Source organism: Aegilops tauschii, chromosome 7, assembly GCF_002575655.3.
Source record: "Aegilops tauschii subsp. strangulata cultivar AL8/78 chromosome 7, Aet v6.0, whole genome shotgun sequence".
NCBI classification, from domain to species: Eukaryota; Viridiplantae; Streptophyta; class Magnoliopsida; order Poales; family Poaceae; genus Aegilops; species Aegilops tauschii.
Window position 1 is genome coordinate 425461429 of NC_053041.3, and position 6569 is coordinate 425467997.

Below are 6569 nucleotides of genomic sequence, written 5' to 3' on the forward strand. Positions count from 1 at the left end.
TTTCCAATTCGGGAGAAGGTACAATTACCTCTTCAAGTTCTACTTTCCTCCCACTCACTTCTTTCGAGAGAAACTCATTCTCTAGAAAGTATCCATTTCTAGCAATGAATATCTTGCCTTCGGATCTGTGATAGAAGGTGTACCCAACAGTTTCCTTTGGGTATCCTATGAAGACACATTTCTTCGATTTGGGTTCGAGCTTATCAGGTTGAAACTTTTTCACATAAGCATCACCGCCCCAAACTTTAAGAAACGATAGCTTAGGTTTCTTGCCAAACCACAGTTCATATGGTGTCGTCTCAACGGATTTAGATGATGCCCTATTTAACGTGAATGCAGCTGTCTCTAATGCATAACCCCAAAACGATAGTGGTAAATCGGTAAGAGACATCATAGATCGCACCATATCTAATAAAGTACGGTTATGACGTTCGGACACACCATTACGCTGTGGTGTTCTAGGTGGAGTGCGTTGCAAAACTATTCCACATTGTTTCAAATGAAGACCAAACTCGTAACTCAAATATCTGTCTCCGCGATCAGATCGTAGAAACTTCATTTTCTTGTTACGATGATTTTCCACTTCACTCTGAAATTCTTTGAACTTTTCAAATATTTCAGACTTATGTTTCATCAAGTAGATATACCCATATCTACTCAAATCATCTGTGAAGGTCAGAAAATAACGATACCCGCCGCGAGCCTCAACACTCATCGGACCGCATACATCAGTATGTATTATTTCCAATAAGTCAGTTGCTCGCTCCATTGTTCCAGAGAACGGAGTCTTATTCATCTTGCCCATGAGGCATGGTTCGCAAGCATCAAGTGATTCATAATCAAGTGATTCCAAAAGCCCATCAGCATGGAGTTTCTTCATGCGCTTTACACCAATATGACCTAAACGGCAGTGCCACAAATAAGTTGCACTATCATTATTAACTTTGAATCTTTTGGCTTCAATATTATGAATATGTGTATCACTACGATCGAGATTTAATAAACCATTTATATTGAGTGTATGACCATAGAAGGTTTTATTCATGTAAATAGAACAACAATTATTCTTTGACTTAAATGAATAACTGTATTGCAATAAACATGATCCAATCATATTCATGCTCAACGCAAACACCCAATAACATTTATTTTAGGTTCAACACTAATCCCGAAGGTAAAGGTAGTGTGCGATGGTGATCTTATCAACCTTGGAATCACTTCCAACACACATCATCACCTCGCCCTTAACTAGTCTCTGTTTATTTTGCAACTCCCGTTTCAAGTTACTACTCTTAGCAACTGAACCAGTATCAAATACCGAGGGGTTGCTATAAACACTAGTAAAGTACACATCAATAACATGTATATCCAATATACCTTTGTTCACTTTGCCTTCCTTCTTATCCGCCAAGTATCTAGGGCAGTTCCACTTCCAGTGACCATTTCCTTTGCAGTAGTAGCACTTAGTTTCAGGCTTGGGACTAGCTTTGGGCTTCTTCATGGGAGTGGAAACTTTCTTGTCATTCCTTTTGAAGTTTCCCTTTCTTTCCCTTGCCCTTTATCTTGAAACTAGTGGTCTTGTTAACCATCAACACTTGATGCTTTTTCTTGATTTCTACCTTCGCCGATTTCAGCATCGCGAAGAGCTTGGGAATCTTTTCCGTTATCCCTTGCATATTATAGTTCATCACGAAGTTCTAGTAACTTGGTGATAGTGACTAGAGAACTCTGTCAATCACTATCTTATCGGGAAGATTAACTCCCACTTGATTAACGTGATTGTAGTACTCAGACATTCTGAGCACATGCTCACTCGTTGAGCTATTCTCCTCCATCTTGTAGGCAAAGTACTTGTCAGAGGTCTCATACCTCTCGACATGGGCATGAGACTGAAATATCAATTTCATCTCTTGGAACATCTCATATGCTCCGTGGCATTCAAAACGTTTTTGAAGTCCCGGTTCTAAGCCGTAAAGCATGGTGCACTAAACTATCATGTAGTCATCATACTGAGCTTGTCAAACGTTCATAACGTCTGCATCTGCTCCTGCAATAGGTCCGTCACCTAGCGGTGCATCAAGGACATAATACTTCTGTGCAGCAAATGAGGATAATCCTCAGATCACGGACCCAATCCGCATCATTGCTACTATCATCTTTCAACTTAGTTTTCTCCAGGAACATATCAAAAATAAAACAGGGGAGCTATACGCGAGCTATTGATCTACAACATAGATATGCATATACTATCAGGACTAAGTTCATGATAAATTTAAGTTCAATTAATCATATTACTTAAGAACTCCCACTTAGATAGACATCCCTCTAGTCATCTAAATGATCACATGATCCATATCAACTAAACCATGTCCGATCATCACGTGAGATGGAGTAGTTTTCAATGGTGAACATCACTATGTTGATCATATCTACTATATGATTCACGCTTGACCTTTCAGTCTCAGTTCCGAGGCCATATCTGCATATGCTAGGCTCGTCAAGTTCAACCCGAGTATTCTGCGTGTGCAAAACTGGCTTGCACCCGTTGTATGTGAACGTAGAGCTTATCACACCCGATCATCACGTGGTGTCTCGGCACGATGAACTGTAGCAACGGTGCATACTCAGGGAGAACACTTATACCTTGAAATTTAGTGAGGGATCATCTTATAATGCTACCACCGTACTAAGCAAAATAAGATGCATAAAGGATAAACATCACATGCAATCAAAATAAGTGATATGATATGGCCATCATCATCTTGTGCCTTTGATCTCCATCTCCAAAGCACCGTCATGATCACCATCGTCACCGGCTTGACACCTTGATCTCCATCGTAGCATCGTTGTCGTCTCGCCAACTATTGCTTCTACGACTATCGCTACCGCTTAGTGATAAAGTAAAGCAATTACATGGTGATTGCATTTTATACAATAAAGCGACAACCATAAGGCTCCTGCCAGTTGCCGATAACTTTTACAAAACATGATTATATCATACAACAATTTATATATCATCACGTCTTGACCATATCACATCACAGCAAGCCCTGCAAAAACAAGTTAGACATCATCTACTTTGTTATTGCAAGTTTTACGTGGCTGCTACAGGCTTCTAGCAAGAACCGTTCTTACCTACGCATCAAAACCACAACGATTTTTCATCAAGTGTGCTGTTTTAACCTTCGACAAGGACCGGGCATAGTCAAACTCGATTCAACTAAAGTTGGAGAAACTGACACCCGCTAGCCACCTGTGTGCGAAGCACATTGGTAGAACCAGTCTCATGAACGTGGTCATGTAATGTCGGTCCGGGCCGCTTCATCCAACAATACCGCCGAATCAAAGTAAGACGTTGTTGGTAAGCAGTATGACTATTATCGCCCACAACTCATTATGTTCTACCTGTGCATATAACATCTACGCATAGACCTGGCTCTGATGCCACTGTTGGGGAACGTAGTATTTCAAAAAGATTCCTACGATCATGCAAGATCTATCTAGGAGAAGCATAGCAACGAGCGGGGAGAGTGTGTCCATGTACCCTCGTAGACCATAAGCGGAAGCTTTTAGTAACGCGGTTGATGTAGTTGAACGTCTTCGCGATCCAACCGATCCAAGCACCGAACGTACGGGACCTCCGCGTTCAGCACACGTTCAGCTTGATGACGTCCCTCGAGCTCTTGAGCTAGTTGAGGAAGATGGAGAGTTTCGTCAGCACGATGGCATGGTAATGGTGATGTTGAAGTTACCGGCGCAGGGCTTCGCCTAAGCACTATGACGATATGACCGAGGTGTGTAACTGTGGAGGGGGGCACCGCACACGACTAGGAACAATTGATGTGTCTTCTAGGGGTGCCCTCCCCACATATATAAAGGAGGGAGAGGGAGGGAGGCAGCCTAGGGTGCGCCCAAGTAGGAGGAATCCTACTTGGGCCCCTAGTCCAATTCGCCCCCCTTACCATATTTGGACAAGGGGGAAAAGAAGGAGGGGGAGGGGAAGCAAGTAGGAGTCCTACTTCATACTTTCCTTTTCCTCCTCTCCTTTCCCTTTCTCCCCACGTGGCTGGCCTTATAGGGGGCACACCAGCCCCTTGTGGGCTAGTGTGTTCCCTTACTTGGCCCATTAAGCCCATATCTTTGCCGGGGGTTGCCCAGAACCACTTCCGGTGACCCGGTATCACCCGGAACACTTCTAGTGCCCAAATACCATTGTCCTATATATGAATCTTTACCTCTCGACTATTTCGAGACTCCTCGTCATGTCCGTGATCTCATCCGGGACTCCGAAAATTTTTCGGTCATCAAATGACATAACTTATAATACAAATCGTCATCGAACGTTAAGCGTGCGGACCCTACGGGTTCGAGAACTATGCAGACATCAACGAGACACATCTCTGGTCAATAACCAATAGCGGAACCTGGATGCGCATATTGGCTCCTACATATTCTACGAAGATCTTTATCGGTCAAACCGCATCACAACATACGTTGTTCCCTTTGTCATCGGTATGTTACTTGCCCGAGATTCGATCGTCGGTATCCTCATACCTAGTTCAATCTCGTTACTAGCATGTATCTTTACTTGTTCCGTAATGAATCATCCCACAACTAACTCATTAGTCACATTGCTTGCAAGGCATACCGAGAGGGCCTAGAGATACCTCTTCGATACTCGGAGTGACAAATCCTAATCTCGATCTATGCCAACCCAACAAACACCTTCGGAGACACCTGTAGAGCATCTTTATAATCACCCAGTTACGTTGTGACATTTGATAGCACACAAGGTGTTCCTCCGGTATTCTGGAGTTGCATAATCTCATAGTCAGAGGAGCATGTATAAGTCACGAAGAAAGCAATAGCAATAAAACTCAACGATCATAATGCTAAGCTAACAGATGGGTCTTGTCCATCACATCATTCTCTAATGATGTGATCCCGTTCATCAAATGACAACACATGTCTATGGTCAGGAAACTTAACCATATTTGATTAACGAGCTAGTCTAGTAGAGGCATACTAGGGACACTTTGTTTTGTCTATGTATTCACACATGTATCAAGTTTCCGGCTAATACAATTCTAGCATGAATAATAAACATTTATCATGATATAAGGAAACAAAATAATAACTTTATTATTGTCTCTAGGGCATATTTCTTCAATACAATACGTGCCTCGCTACCCTTTCTTTCACTAGGTGAGGACACCGCAAGATTGAACCCGAAACTAAGCACCTCCCCCATTGCAAGAAAAACCAATCTAGTTGGCCAAACCAAACTGATAGATCGAAGAGATATACAAAGATATCTTAATCATGCATAAAAGAGTTCCGAGAAGACTCAAATAATATTCATAGATAATCTGATCATAAATCCACAATTCATCGGATCTCAACAAACGCACTGCAAAAGAGTATTACATCAAATAGAATTCCAAGAAATCGAGGAGAACATTGTATTGAAGATCAAAGAGAGAGAAGAAGCCATCTAGCTACTAACTATGGACCCTTAGGTCTGTGGTAAACTACTCACGCTTCATCAGAAGGGTAGCAAGGTTGATGTAGAGGCCCTCCGTGATCGAATCCCCCTACGACGGACTGCCAGAAAAAGCCCCAAGATGGGATCTCACAGAACAGAAGCTTGCGGCGGTGGAAAAGTATCTTTTGTGTGCCCTCTGGTATAGGGGGAATATTTGAGGATTCATAGTGCAAGGATTAGGGAAAGACGGTCCACGAGAGGCCCACAAACCAGCACCCCCTAGGGCGCGCCCCCACAGCTTGTGGCCGCCTCGTGGGTCTTCTGGCCTCCTCTCCAAGTCTCATGAGTTTCTTCTGGTCCAAGAAAAATCACCGTAAAGTCTTATTTCGTTTGGACTCCATTTGATATTCCTTTTCTATAAAACTAAAAAACAAAGAAAAAACAGAAACTGGCACTGGGCTCTAAGTTAATAGGTTAGTCCCAAAAATAATATAAAATATCATATTAATGCATATAAAACATGCAAAACAGATAATATAATAGCATGGAGCAATAAAAAATTATAGATACGTCGGAGACGTATCAAGCATCCCCAAGCTTAATTCCTGCTCATCCTCGAGTAGGTAAATGATAGAAACAAAATTTTCGATGTGAAATGCTACCTAACATATTTATCAATGCAATTCTCTTATTGTGGCATGAATATTCAGATCCATAGGATTCAAAACGGAAGTTTAATATTGACATAAAAACAATAATATTTCAGGCATACTAATAAAGTAATCATGTCTTCTCAAAATAACATGGCCAAATAAAGTTATCCCTACAAAATCATATAGTCTGGATATGCTCCATCTTCATCACACAAAATATTTCGTCATGTACAACCCTGATAACAAGACAAGCAATTGTTTCATACTTTTAGTGTTCTCAAACGTTTTGAACTTTCACGCAATACATGAGCGTGAGCCATGGATATAGCACTATAGGTGGAATAGAATATGGTGGTTGTGGAGAAGACAAAAAGGAGGAGAAGGTCTCACATCAACTAGGCAAATTAATAGGCTATAGAGATGCCCATCAA